The sequence below is a fragment of the Dipodomys merriami genome, unplaced genomic scaffold, assembly GCF_024711535.1.
Source record: "Dipodomys merriami isolate MVZ:Mamm:240054 unplaced genomic scaffold, mDipMer1.0.p SCAF_13, whole genome shotgun sequence".
Classification (NCBI taxonomy): Eukaryota; Metazoa; Chordata; class Mammalia; order Rodentia; family Heteromyidae; genus Dipodomys; species Dipodomys merriami.
The window spans coordinates 28215838-28230764 of NW_027202604.1; the positions used below are offsets into that span (position 1 = coordinate 28215838).

At 45.4% G+C, this 14927-nt stretch overlaps 1 protein-coding gene across 4 annotated transcripts in view; it reads right to left on the bottom strand.

Moving 5' to 3' along the window:
• Foxp1 (forkhead box P1) overlaps positions 1-10333 on the bottom strand; it is a 645990-nt gene extending 635657 nt beyond the window's left edge. For 3 of the 4 annotated variants that reach the window (XM_070018960.1, XM_070018954.1, XM_070018955.1), the window contains exon 1: positions 10318-10332. The gene's annotated coding sequence lies outside the window, so the exon portion shown is untranslated. Of the gene's footprint in view, positions 1-10317 lie in introns of all 4 variants that reach the window. The other variant, XM_070018961.1, reaches the window with a different exon arrangement.
• Positions 10334-14927: the final 4594 nt, after the last annotated feature.

Consider the following 14927-nt stretch of genomic DNA (forward strand, 5'->3'; position numbering starts at 1 on the left):
ACAAGAAATGTACTTACTACCTTACTTCTGTCACCCCTTGGTACATCACCTTGACAATAAAAAATAAATAAACTGAGTCATAGAAAAAAAGACAAAAACATGAGAAAAAGAAGAGCAGTTGTGTTCAGAGGCCTCACCCCCCCCCAACTGCTGCCAGAACCAACCACTTCGTTCTCACAAGAATACCCAGAGAGTAGCCCAAACCCCGGCAAAAGCTGCTGCTGCTACTCCACAGGACCTGCCTCAGCTCATGGGCAACTGCCTCGACCCGAGCCTTAATCAACAATAACACAGTCCTCCCAGGGACACCCAGATGGGAACTGTAGGCAGTCCAGGGCTCAGAGAGGACAGGTGAGCAAGCACCACAGCAGAACTGCAGACAGAAAGCTGTGAGCCAGGGATGGGGGCGCAAAGTAGGGGGACTTGTACTCATAGAGCTCAGCAGGCACACACTCTTCCCTTCCGCAAAGAAGAAAGACTGGATTTTATTTTATTCTACTTTACATTTTTACAAACGTTTCTGCTGGTGAGTTATTCTACCCTCTTCTTATTCCCAATGTTCTATCCCTTGACTGGAGCAGCCCACTCCACAAACTATATTCCTGCTTTTATAATGCTGCTATTTTGTTTTCCTCAGCCCACACTCCACCCTTTTCCCATCTTCCTTCTTCACTCACCCCTTTTATTTTAACCCCTAACATTGAATTCCTATATAAATACTTTTCCTAACCCTTTACCTTGCCATATAAGAACATTAGTCTCAGTCACATGTAATGTGATTTGTGGTAGAGATAATGCTGCCAATGATTTCTTACTTCAAATAAATATTTGGTTTGACATTGGACTGGTAAGTTTGTACTTGATAAGTTATACATCCAGCCCAGTGGTGAGACGTAGCACAACAATGCCACCACTACCAACTCCCACCGAATCATAGAGAATAACTGAAACAGAAAGACTTTAGGGGATTAAAACTTCCAACCAATGACTTGACTTCAGATGAGCAGGTTTCAATACAGAAACACAAGCAATATGAAAAAGGAAGGCAATAGAATACCTCATAAAAAAGTCAACCATCACAGAACAAAGGATCTGAATGATAGTGAAGTGGATGAAATCTTAAATATTGAACTCAAAAGAATGATGATAAGAATGAGCAATGAGATGAGAGAGGGCATGCATAAACACTTCAATGAAATCAAAGAGAATACAAATAAACAGCTAAATGAATTCACAGACAATACAAATAAACAGCTAAATGAGCTCAAAAAGAATACAAATAAACAGCTAAATGAGTTCAAAGAGAATACAAATAAACAGCAAAATGAACTAAAAGAGAGTACAAATAAAGATCTAACTGAACTCAATGCTGATACAAATAAATAACCAAATGAAATAAAGAAGACAATCCAAGACATAAAAGGGAAATTCAATAAATATATAGAAAGCCTTCAAGGGGGTAAATCAAGTTGAAGTCCTGGAAATGAAATACTCTCTAAGTCAAAACTTCTATTGAAAACCTCTTCAGCAGAGTAGATCAAATGGAAGATAGGATATTACAAGTTAAAGACAAGTTGTATGTGATAGAAAAATTAGACAAAGATAAAAGAATTTTTAAAAAGCAAGAAAGGAATAGACCAGGATTCCAAAACTTCATGAAAAGATCAAATCCACAAATGATGGGCATAGAATAATGAGAATAGGGGGCCACCTAAAGGAATAGGAAATATATTTGATAAAATAATAGAAAACTACCCAAAATTTAACAGAAAGATGCCCATCCAGGTACACGAGATCTTTAAAAGTCCAAATAATACAGACAAGAATTGAACCTCTTCAGAGTATACTGTAATTAAAACACAAAATATAGACCAGGTGCTGTTGGCTTACCCTTACTACTCAGGAGGCTGAGGTCTGAGGACAGCGGTTCAAAGCCAGCCCAGGCAGGAAAGTCCATGAGACTCATATCTCCAATTAATCACCAGAAAACCAGAAGTGGCGCTATAGCTCAAAGTGGGCTATAGCTTTGAGCAAAAGGGCTCAGGGACAGTGCCCAGACTGTGAGTTCAAGGCCCCTGATGGACAAAAAAAAAAAAAAAGAACCTACAGACAGACACAGAGGCTGAGAGAGGAGAAAGAGAGTTAGCATATGATTTCTTACAGAAAAAAATACTGTTTTAAAAAAAATAGAGTGGATATTTCTATATTTTTTTCTCAGTGCTCAGTATTGAACCCAAGGTCCTTCATCTGCATTTTGCTTTCCTTCATTTGTTTCTTTTGTGCTGGTACTAGGGCTTGAACTCAGGGCCTGGGCGCTGTCCCTTAACTTTTTCACCCAAGGCTAGTTCTCTTCCACTTGAGCCATAGCTCTACTTCTGGTTTTTTTGTTGCTTAATTAATCATGAGTCTCACAGACTTTCCTTCCTGGGCTGGCTTTGAACTATAGTTCTCAGACCTCAGCCTTCTGAGTAGCTAGGATTACAGGCAAGAACCACGGACACCAGCTTGTATTTTATTTTGAAGCACAGTATCACCAACTTTGCCAGGGTTGACTTTGAACTGTCAGCTCCTAAGTGGTTGGGATTATAGGCAAGTGCCACCATGTGTGACTATGTTTCTTTACCTCTTAAACTTTCTCCACTGTAACATCAAAGATGCAATGTCAATGCCTATTTTCTAGGTACAGGAAATGGGAGTGTGTAAACCCAGCCCTCATCATCATCCTACAAATGCTTTTCTCCTTTCTTAATAGCAATGCACAGACTTTTTGACAGCAAAGTTCAGATAAATGATACATGAACATTTCATCCTCTGGAGGCAATGGGGAAATTTCCAATCAAGTAAATACTTTGATAATTCAAATACTCTCATTGCCTATAGATAGTGTATTTGCCCCATAAATGACACACCCTCTTATTAACCGGCTAGCTCTGAAAAGGTACCTAGACATCACCAACTCTCTAATGTCGCTAAGTACCTCTTAGTTTAATTTCTCTTTCTTTGTGAAATAGGAACACTTAACACTCCCTTTAACATCACCGTTTTCCTAGAGCAGAGAGGGTTGCATAGGGCCTTCACACATAGACGCCTCTCTGGTCTCCAACTCAGCTCCTCCAGAGACAATTTTAGGGCCTCCTCCAGAGGCCCAGGCCCAAACAGATGTCCCTTCGCGCCCACTTCAAAGTGGTGTGGCGTGAAGGAACACAAGAGAGGAGAAAGAAAGAAGAAGAAGAAAAAAAGCACAAGCTTTGGTAACCATGTGTCATGTATAGAAAGTGGTTCATCGCATTGAAGGAAAGTCAAAATTTAAATGCCAGAACACAGGCAGACAATCCACAGGCATCACTGAAGACCTCTAGCAGGTAGTTCCCTGCCCAGCCAGGCTTAAGCCAGCCTGAAGCAGTTGGAGTCAAAGTGACAGATAGGGTGAGTTAGTTCCCTGTGCTACCATTCCTGACACATCCAGCGGTTTTATTATTGCTCCCGGCCTCACTGTACATAGCGGGATACTCAGCAGCAACTCTGGCCTCTACCTTCTAAACACCAAGGGCAGAACATGCAGGAAAACAAATACAAAACAATCTCTGCATACTGGCACCATCACCTGGGGACAAAGCCACGTCCAGACTGAGGGATGGCTCCCCTCGCTCCACACACTTGGGGATCCTACAGAAATTCAACTCTCAGGAACCTGACACCCAGAGAGCTCTCAGAAGACTCATCCATTTCGCAGACCAGAAAACTGAGGCTCAAGATGGAGTGTGCCCCACCAATGTTTTCAACAACAGCTGAAGATACAATACTATGAGGAAACAGAACCAAAAGACAGGGACAGACAGGAAGAGGGGCCAAGAGTCGTATGGAAACCATTCAACACGCAGATTCTCAGTTCTGGAGAGAAGTAGGGCTAAGGCCTCTGTGGACTTCGGAATTCCTTGAAAAGATAAAACAAAACACAAGATGGGGCTCCACCGAGGACTGTCTGTCCAGATTCATCTCTACAGCAGAGGACTAGGTTTGGGCATTAAAACAGTCAACCTCTCCAGCTACAGCTGTATGCAGACTTGAATTAAATAGGGATCTAGCTGAGTGCTGGTGGCTCACGCCTGTAATCCTGGCTACTCAGGAGGCTGAGATGTGAGGATCATGGTTCAAAACCTGCATAGGCAGGAAAGCCATGAGACTCTTCTCTACAATTAACCACCAAAAAGCCAGAAGTGGAGCTATGGCTCAAGTGGCTGAGCATTAACCTTGAGCAAAGCAGCTCAGGGGCAGTGGTTAGGCCCTGAGTTTGAATTCCAGGACTGGCACCAAAAAAGAAAAGAAGAGGAAGAAGAAGAGGAAGAAGGGAGGAGGAAGAAGAGGAAGAAGGGAGGAAGAAGAAGAAGAAGGAGAAGGAAAAGAAAGAAGAAGAGGAGGAAAAGGAAGAGGAGGGAGGAGGAGGAGGAGGAGGAGGAGGAAGAAGAGGAGAAGGTAGGTCTAGACTTGCTCTAGACCAGGTGCTCCGAAGACCTTCTGCATGATTCCAGCCTGCATGAAGGACTTCCAGAAATCAACCTTCAGGAAGAAAGTTCAGTGTGATGGCTGGCATGGAAGAAGCGACTTCTTTTCCCACAAGAGGACTTCTCTAGCAGGGTGCAGTGGCTCATCTCTGTATCCTACTTACTCCAGAAGCTGACCTCAGGACGATAGCAATTCAAGACCATCTTGGGAAAAATGTTTTCAGGAACCCCTTTCAATCCATTAAAAACCTTAGCTATGTAGGAAGCATACATTGGAAGATTACAGTCTAGGCTGAGCAGGCATAGTATGAGATTTGTTTTTTAATTGTAAATGTAAGCTGGGCACCAGTGCCTCACACCCATAATCCTAGCCTCAGAGCTGACTTGAGATCAAAGCCAGCCCAAGGCAGGAAAATCTGTGAGAATCTTATCTTCAATTAACCAGCCAAAAGCTGGAAGTGGAGCTGTGGCTCAAGGGGTAGAGCACCAGCCTTGAGAGAAAAAGGTAAGGGACAGAACTCAGGCCCTGAGCTCAAGCCCCCAGAACCAGCACAAGGAAAAGAAACAAGTAAAGAGGCTTAAGGCCTATCACCACCTGCCTAGCAAGGTGCAAGGCCCTGAATTCAAACCCTGGGAGCACCAAAGGAAACAAAGAATACAACTTCATTATCACAAAGCAAGTCTTTGGCTCTAAAAGTCTTTGGATCCAGCAGAGAGCCTCATCCTCTGTACCTGCCAGTAGCACAGGATGTCCCTAAGTACCTCCCAGCCACAGATGAGCTGAGCTCTAGGACGTATTCCCCAGCTGGGAAGATGTGTGCCAGCCGCAGCTTGATTTGCATGAGAACAACATGCAGCCTGGAAAACTGGGCAGACAAACTAAACCCTGATTTGGCAACTTCCGGTTTGATGCTGCAAAAACAGGATCTGTGGACTGTGTCCTTCGGATTTTCAGCTCTGAATCCTGAGACAAACCAGAAGCCTCGCTTTCCTGCAGTCCTGGGAGCGCTGCTTCCTGCTCACCTGCTGATCTGCAGACTCAAAGTCCACCGTGGGCATAGGGGAAGCGGACATGAGGGCCGGGCCAGCATGCATTCCCAGCTGTCCTCCTGCAACTCCCACAGTGCTGGCCTGGACATCTGCTGATTCTGTCTGCCAGGCCCAGGACCCTCCTACTCCTGATCACAATACCCTAGCTTTGGGTTGGGGTTTGTTTTGCTTCTTTGGGGGTAGGGGGTTGTTTTCTCTTTAGGAACCAGGGCTTCTCCTTCTGAGTCCTCCACATCAGCCAGGCTCCATCTCCAGCCCCAGGAGTGGAACTAGAGCCTGTATCTCGCTCCACAGTGCCCTGTATACCCTTCAGGCCATGGCAATTGGAGGTCAGACCCAATCAGGGCTGAGGAAGCTAAATTCTAGAAGGGATGGCGTGTTCTGAAGGAAACTGACTCTCTCTTTCCATGAATGCGCCAAGAAGACGGGTGCAGAGTGAAGTAGGCCACCGAGAAAGCAGCCAGCAGAAGAGGAGGGTTAGCTGGGAGACGGAAGTGTCAAGATCCAGCCCGGTCTCAATCCGTCCTCCGTGTAGGACCCTTGATTTACCACTTCCACTTAATCCCTCTGTGTGGGAACCAATCTGAAGTCCTCTCCACTCACTGGCCATTGAAACAGTTCTGATCCTGACACAAATATGAATGTCCTCTAATAACCCAGCAGTCCACCAACCTCACCACCCATTGCCCCAAGCCTTTCCCTTAACAAAGCTGCCCACTCGGCTCCCATCTCCTTGTATGACATTCCAGATGGCTATAACCTCATTTCATTCATCCTGTGGACCACCTCTGCCTAGCCCTTCCCTTCCTCAGAACTCCCATGCCCTCCCTCACTGGCCTTGTCTTCTCCGTTCAATGCCCCAGTCAGGTCACACACTCTCCTTTCCTTCCATTCAGTCTTCTGTGATGTGAAGCGCTGGCTCAAAGCCATGCCCCCACCTGCCTGAATCCTACAGCTGATAGCCCAGAGACTACTCTGTACGGGAAAGCTAGGGAGCACCGGGAATCCTCTGTGCTGTTTTTCTATTGATCCAGGACACCAAATTTAAACCCTAGCCAAGTACCAGTGGCTCACACCTACAATCCTGGTTACTCGGGAGGTTGAGATCAGAGAATTGCAGTTCAAAGCCAGTCTAAGCAGAGGAGTTAGTAAGACTCCCCATCTCCAAAATAACCAGCAAAAAAAACTGGATGGGGAAGGGGTGTGTGGCTCAAAGTGAAAGAGCTCTAGCCAAGCAAACGAGCTAGCCCAGCAAATGAGAGGCTCTGAATTCAAATCCCAGTATAGTACTCCCCCCCCCCCAAAAAAAATGTCTAACCTCTAAGTCACTTGCTGACCCACGTCCTATTTGACTTTATGTCTTGGTACTGATACAAAGATACGCTGTGAAATGATAGTTTGATGTTATCTTCCTAAAATTAAGATGGGGTGTTTATGTGACCAATAGGGAAACCGTGAGAAAGGCAGGGTCCAATTACAAGGAAGTGGGCTTGTGTAACTGAGAGGAAACCCACTGGTAGCATAAGCCGCAGGTTGGGGCCATAGCCTTTGAAAATCAATGTCCCTATTTTGGTTCAGATGGTGGCTCCACTCTGCTGTGATGTCCTGAGGCCAGGGTCTCAGCCTCCCAGTACTCTGTTTCATCATCAATGAAGCAGAGTTAGCAGGGCTTATGCGTTAGTGTCCTAATACATTCCAGGACCTGTGTTCAGGAAGCTACAGCCTAACAACAACAAGCTACAGTACTACAGCCTGTGCAAGGAATTTCCATTCTCCCTGTTCTCTCTCAGAACCTATGAGACTTGGGGATTATGGTACCCGGTTTATTTGTCTTTTGTCGCTTCCTACAGCCTGAGATTTCAGTTCACCTTATTAGGCAAGTCATAGTTCTCCCTTGTTTCTTTCTGAAAAATCAGCCATTATCCCCAGAAGGCTCACCCTGAGCAAGCTATCCTGGGGTGCTCAGCCCCTCTGTCACTTCCCACTTGTCAACTCTGATCCATTCCGAAAAACACAGCCACTGCTACAGGATGCTGGAAAAAGCTCAAAGGTGACGTCCTTGGTACCTGGTACCACACTGCAAACCCAAGCCATTTGTCCTTCCTTCCCCCCATAAACATGATCAAATATTCTCTAAGCACAGGGCTAATGCTGAGCCCGAGGGGGAATCTGATGAGCCAAAGAGACCAGACTTTCTGTCCTCTCTCTCTCTCCAAATTCACAGCAAACACAAGGTGAGCTAAAGACTGGAACTCAGCTGTCCTTCCTCTTGCCCAACTACCTCTTCTTTTATTAAAACTGCAACATTAAAAAAAAAGAAAAGAAAAACAACCGCCCTTCCTCCAAGAAGGAGCTAGCTCTTAATTACCTGCCCCAGTCACAGGGAGGTGAGTATGTTCACTGCTTTTTAATTATATTGGCCTTATTGTTTCATAAGAAAATAAAAAACAGTCTCAACAGGGAGATGGCCAGGAGTGGAGGAAGCCAAACATAACTTCTGTGTCTTATTAAAACAATTAGGGATTGTTGGATGAGGAGGCCTCCGTTCCAGATGGCCAGCCTCCATACAGCCCGGCTTGGGTTGCTTCTCACCTTCCCCCAGCCTCGTCCCAACTTTTACATCATTGCTTTTCTTAAAATACAAGGATAGGATTGTAAGGGATGATGTTCCCACATTGCTTACTTTTTTATTCTCGGTGGCAACCGAGTAGTTCTCTGCACAAACATTGATTCGCTGCTCCTCTCTCATTATCTTCTTGGTTCTAGGCTCAGACTACCAAGATGAAGAGTGAGTGAAAGGCCGGGGTTCTTCTGCCCTCAAGCTTTGCTTTGCTGGGAGAGTAGACCTTGGTGACAAGGCATGGATCCACATGTAGCTCAGCTACAGGTATGAGAGGATGGGAGGAACACAGCTCAGCTGATGGCTGTGTACCCCAGGACTGTCACTGGGGGTGTTTCTTTACTCCCTTGTACCCCTCTCCAGTGCCCATAGCTGACTGTGTTGAGTGCACCTCGTGTTGTTATAGATTGCGATTGTCTAGTCCCAAATCCTTCCTCCAAAACATCACAGTTCCAGAAGGGCACAGGTGGCTCTGTGTGTGACTCCACATCCCCAGGCTTAGCTTGTACGAGGCACACAGTGTGGCTGCACTATGTCCCAGCTATCTAATTCAGAACTATTGAAAAGTGTCCATCCCCTAGAGAAATAACTTGGGATGAGGGCCACCATCAAGGTTGAGGGGGAGTGGGGGGAAGGTGTTGGTCAATACCCAGGCTTAAGTTTCAGGCCTCACACTCTTGCTTAGCTTTCTTGCTCATGGCTGGCATTTTATGATTTGAATCATGCCTCCCGTCTAGCATTTTGCTAATTCAGCCTCCTAACTAGTTGGGATTTACAAGTGTGTGCACTGGTCCCGGGCTTCCCATCTCCGTGTTTGGCAGTCAAGCGATGCTGATGAACAGAGGCCTGGGAACTGCTAAGATAATTCACCAACAAAAGTTGTGAGCTGGGCTCGATTCTGGTGGAAAACCTGGCTTTCTGAACTATCTAGCAAAGATGCTCACAGGTCAATCCTGCCTCTAAGGAATCTAGTTATATGAACCATGGGAATCATTTACTTCCTGGTGCTCCTTGGTGATACTCTAAAAATAATGAAGAAAGGAGAACAAATCCAAATAGGAGAGTGCAAAAGATGGCTGAAAACTAAATATTCATTAAGAGAGAGAGAATCTAGGGACCACTGTAGTATGTCTATACACTGGATGAATGCTTGTATAGCAAGCAATGACACTCATCTATGAGGAAGGGTGTGGACCAAGTACCGAGGAAGACACAAAAATGAATAGGTGAAAAAGCAAGCCATATTTGATGTCAGTTGTGGTTGACCCGTGACACTTTTGCCTTTGCTCAGTACCTTTGAAGGTCACCCCACTTGGGAATTGCGCCACACGAAGCTGAGTTGAAGTCCTACCGGATCTGGGGATGGGAGGCTTCACCCACTGACTGCTATCCTGCACCATGAAAGACTGATTGCACAGGGACACATATGAGAAGATGGAGGACGAGATCAAAGCTCTGTGTCTATCAGGGAACACTAAACAACTATCAGCAATAAGGAGGTAGGCAGGGAACAGAGCCTTTCTCAAAACTTCTAGAAGGAACCATCCCAACAAATGGATTTTGGCTTGCCAGCATCCAGTTCTGTGAGAGTAAACTTGAGTTCCTTCAACTTACCCAATTTGGAGCAATTCATCATGGCAGTACTAGGAAACTAGCAAATTCACCCATCATGTCGACAATTGTCCATCTCTTAATACAGAGATCCTTTTGTAAAGGAAACCCAAGAGAAGAGATTGCTAGAAATGAGGGGAGAGATAGCCATTTCTAATTGCATCCTATTTAGTACCTTTTGATTTGAGAAATCCTCAATTTCACAAGCTTTGTATCAAAAAAAATAAAGAAATAAATCAGCTGGGCTCCTGTGACTCACGCCATATCCCTAGCTACTCAGGCAGGAGGCTGAGATCTGAGAATCTCAATTCAAAGCCAGCCCTTGCAGGAAAGTCTGTGAGACTCTTATCTCCAATTTACCACCATAAAAGCTGGATGTAAAGATGTAGCTCAAGTGGAAGAATGGCATGCCAGCCTTGAGCAAAACAACAACAACAAACTCAGGGACAGTGCCCAGGCCCTGAGTTTAAGCACCAGGACTGGCTTAAAAAAAAAAAAAAGCCGCACACACAGAAACAAACCAAATCAACTTACAATTATTGTGATTTTGTTTACAGCTGCAGAAATGACCCAAGAGAGTTGTCTTCACCTCTTAGAGCCTCAGACTTCACAATCAGATGGCAGGGCCCCCGACAGGGAGCAGTGGACAGCGGGACACCCTGTGTCCTCCCTGTGATTGACCTTCTGCCCTCTGTGTCACCTAGGGCGTGGGAAGAGATACTAATGAGGCTTGTACCTTCTCAGGTATGCTGTGTGTGGCCCCAATCCTGTGCTACACAGTGCAGGTGCACCTCTGTGGGCCAGGAGTCCCCCACACCCCCAGCCGCTGTGCAGGTGCTCTGGGCTGGTGACCACTGTGTGGAGCTGTTCCATGCATGGTAGGCAGCACTTTCTACAGCCAACGGGTCTGTCCTCCAGCTGTGATCAGCGAAAAGTGAAGTGTCCCGTGTCGCGCTCCCCACAAAGGGCAACCCTGGCTCCAACTGTGAACCCAGGGTCTGCAGGAAGGTGTTCCCAAGGACTTTGCCCCAAACCACAAGCATCACTCAAGAGCTCAAGAGCAAGAGAATCTGGATCCCAACTCAGGCTTGGTGAGCCAAAGCCTGCATGTCAGCTAGCACCTGCCCTGCACTCCCACACCACCCCAGAGATGTGCAAGTGCACTAGAATCTAAGCAGTGCTCATCTGCATTGGTATCTTTCCTCTCCTCACCTAGAGACAGGGGCACTTGGAGATTTGGTTAAAAAAAACCAGACTGCAGCGATCTGTCAGATCACTACATGTACTCTCCAAGGCTGGGCCTGGGAATGCATAGTCTACCGTGATTCTCACCATTGGGAAGGCTTGGGAATCTTGAGCGTAAGAGCACTAGGTTTGGGAATCTTTCTTCAGAGAAAACCTTTAGCAGTTACTTTCTGGTACTTCCTGGAGAAAGAGAGTCCTGGCTCAAGAGCTTCTCCAAATATTCACTGAACCCTTAGGCATTCTGACAGGGCCATGTAGCTATGAGTGATACAGACTTCCATTCTACCCTCACAGTAAGCAGAGTCTAGATAACATTGTTTGAACTCCTGGATCCAATAGTACCTGAATTCCTTGACTTCTAAGTGACATAAGCAAATAAGTTCTCTCACAACTTATGCCAATTTCTCTTTCATGTCTAACTATTTATCTGTACCAGGACTTCAGCATGTTCCTTTCAAAGGTCACTAGAAGGTCACCATGACCATGCTTCAGAAATATCATCTAGTCCTAACATAGGTTCTCATGAAGCTCTGTCCACAGGGAGTCCGCATGGAGCTCAGTAAGCAGGGAGAAAACGGTGTTTGTTGTTGCAGATAGTATTCCAAGAGAATTGCATTCTGGCTTCCTACATTAGTCCCTTGTGAGTTTAGCTCCTCTAAGTCACTTCTCAGGTTTTAATACACCTGAGTACACTGAGCAAACCCAATATCTAAACCAGTGCCAAGCAGGAGAGGATGCTACAGGTCAGACTCCACTGTTCTCAAGATCTTCTGCAGGTTCCCTTCCAAGCACGAGACACCTGGACCTGCTCTTCCTTTCTCCAATCACAGCTTTACTGCTTTGCATCAGATATAAACATTTCTTCTCTTCGTTCCTTTTCTTCCATTTCCTATGACCTATGCGAAGTGCCGTAGTTGGAGCTGTTTAACTCCCAATCCCTGGTATTTCTCTTCTGACACAACTTGCTGAATGGATACCGTTTCTTTCCAAAGTTGGCTGCGCTGCCAAGTTAATTGCTACTATTGACCATGAATGGACCAGACACACCTTGGTGCTTACTCCTAGATCTCTCTCCTCCAGGAACTGCCTGCTTCCCTCCATCTTTGCATTCATTACATGGAATGACCATAGGACTATTGAAATGGGTTCAAGGTTTCTGAAGGGCAGACACAATGTGTATGAACACCCTTCATACAACAGGGAACCCCTTAGAGATTTGTCAGATAGAACAGTAAGATAAGCTGGCAAAGCTATCCAGTCATAGATGCCCACAATGTTCATAAAGTTAATACAATGCAAATAACTTTAGGTAAGACTAAGTGCTAGATGATCAATTATAATAATAATAAAGTACAGTATAGTACAGTACAGCTCTCAGAATGCCAATTTCTACAGAAAGCAATTGGTTGTTCACTGAACTCATGTCTGAAATCCATCTGCTAAACGAAGATGAGCTCCAGTTCTTTCACTGTGTACTGGAGGTGGGGTGAGGGAGAGCAAGACTGGCAAAGGTAGGTGATAACATAGCCAAACATCTCCGTTGGGGCAGAAGGAAGAGGGACAGAGGGCTGCATGTCATCAGAACCTTCCTGGTCCAACCTGCCTAGATGAGCTATGAGATGGCCAGCAAGGAATGGGCAAGTTTTCAAGAATGACCATTCTAGCAGGACATAGCACTCAAGATTGCTCCCACGTATACTCATGCTGTAGTGGACAGTCACCATGGCGTAGAGCCAAACAGCATCGGGAACTGGCAAGTAGTCAGAACTTCCAGCTACAACCCTGGAAATCCCATCCCAGGACCGGCCCGTGTGCCCACCGGAGAGACCTCTGCTCTGCTCTTGGCGCTCATTGGATGAAATGGGGTCAGCACAATCCTTATACATAGGGTAACAGGCCATGTGCTGAGAGGACCCATTGGTGCATGGTTAGCATCTGTAAGCACTAGTTGCTATTATTATTATTGTCGTTGTTGTTTTTATTGGTACTAAAAGTTATCTATAAGCATTTTCTCCTTCCTCTGCAAAGTTGGGATTCCAAAGTGAACAGCTGCTCAGTCTTACCGCCTTTCTTCACATTCACACATGGCAATCTTAATGACACACCACAATGAATAATTTCACATTCTTTAACTCTCCTTACGCTGAGCCTTGGTCTGCCTGAAACTCAGAGCTCAGACAGCGATCTTACTCTTCAAGTTTTTGCTGGCAAAGTCATTCATAAATTAAAAAAAAGAAACGAAAAAGAAAAAAGAATCAGCTCCTTGTTTTGTATGAATCAATTCACAAGATAAATATTTAAATAAAATGTGGCTTCAATTGTACTCTCTGAGGATAATTGCTGGCTCACATTCTGTTTCTATATCAATGTGTTTTCTTTTATTTTTTTCCCCCAAGCTGACTAATGAACAGAGCTGTCAGAAGACCATTGCTCATGATCTAGCAAGCAACACATTAATGGTTTCGCATAAATATACAAACCACGTTCACTTCAGCTAGGGAAAGAGATGCACAGCACACAGAAACTCTCACGTACTTCCGTGCTATCAAAGATAAAGAATCCCGGGCGATAAACACAGCTAGCTTAGCAACTGATATTCTAACAGAGGAGTCAGCCCGGCACTAGTCCAGCTGTCAATAAATAAAAGATAATCCAAAGAACAAGCTCCTCGCCCTCTATGTTGAAGGGTCCAGATAATTCATCTGAGGTGGTAAGAAAATCAAAGCATATTTGTACAATTTGGGGGTACTTACAACTCTTATATTGCACACAAAAAAACCCCCACATACTCTTAAATCTATCTTCGTATTCAAAGCAGAGAGAATCCAGGAAGCTTTTAAGACTCAAGCTTCTTTTTTTGTTGTTTTTTGGGGGGGAATCTGGTCATGGGGCCTGAACTCTGAGCCTGAACTCTGTCCCTCAGCTCTTCAGCTCAAGGCTAGCGCTCTACCACTTGAGCCACAGCACCACTTCCAGCTTTTTTCTTTTTGCTTATGTGGTGCTGAGGAATCGAACCCAGGACCTCATGCATGCAAGGCAAGAGCTCTACCACTGAGCCACCTTCCCAGCCCCTGGACTCAAGCTTCTTCCAAACGTTATTTCACTCATATTCTTCACCTCTCCATGGGCTATTCTGTTCCAACTTTACAGTTTATTCATTTCATGAAAATGTATCAAGTCATTATCAAGCACCTAGAGGTGCTGGGGAGATAAAATTCAGGAAGAGGATTGCCAGACTCCAGCAGTCAGACAAGGAGTCAGAGCTGAGAGGTCACTAGCTCCTAAACCCCCTACACGTGCTAGAAACAAGGTAAACTCTCAAGCCAAACCCCAGTGCTCTAAAACAAATATGTAACCACGAAGTGCTTTCAATTGTACTCTTCTGTGATCGCTGCCTCATCCCCTGAATACCCTGTCCTTGTCCCCTTCTTGTCCTATGCTGATGAGCAGGCTTAAGGTGCAGATGATACCACTGGTGAACCTTCGTGATAAAAAAGCAGAGAGGTGGGTGTTGCACCATCGATTCCCAGCAAGTCATGCCCACTTGGTCATGCTCAAAGCAGATATTCTCTGGGATCTCAGGTGAGACCTGAAATCCTTGAGTGGATCTGTAAGACGAGGATTCAGCCAGACCTTGGTACCATACACCATCACCCCACACCACAGCAAGGGCACACTCTTTCTAGGGCTGGGAAGCTTCCAGAATAAGACGACAAGGATGCTGTGTCTCCTGAGGAGTAAGACAGGGCCTTGGCCATCAAGTTCCCTTCTCTCTCACCTCTGATGCTTGGCTGGTAGATTAGATTATTCGTCAGGAATAGTCACATCCTATTCTCATGACCTCCACGGATAGGGTGCCCATGTCACTTCCTGACTCCAGGCATAACCATGTGACTTAT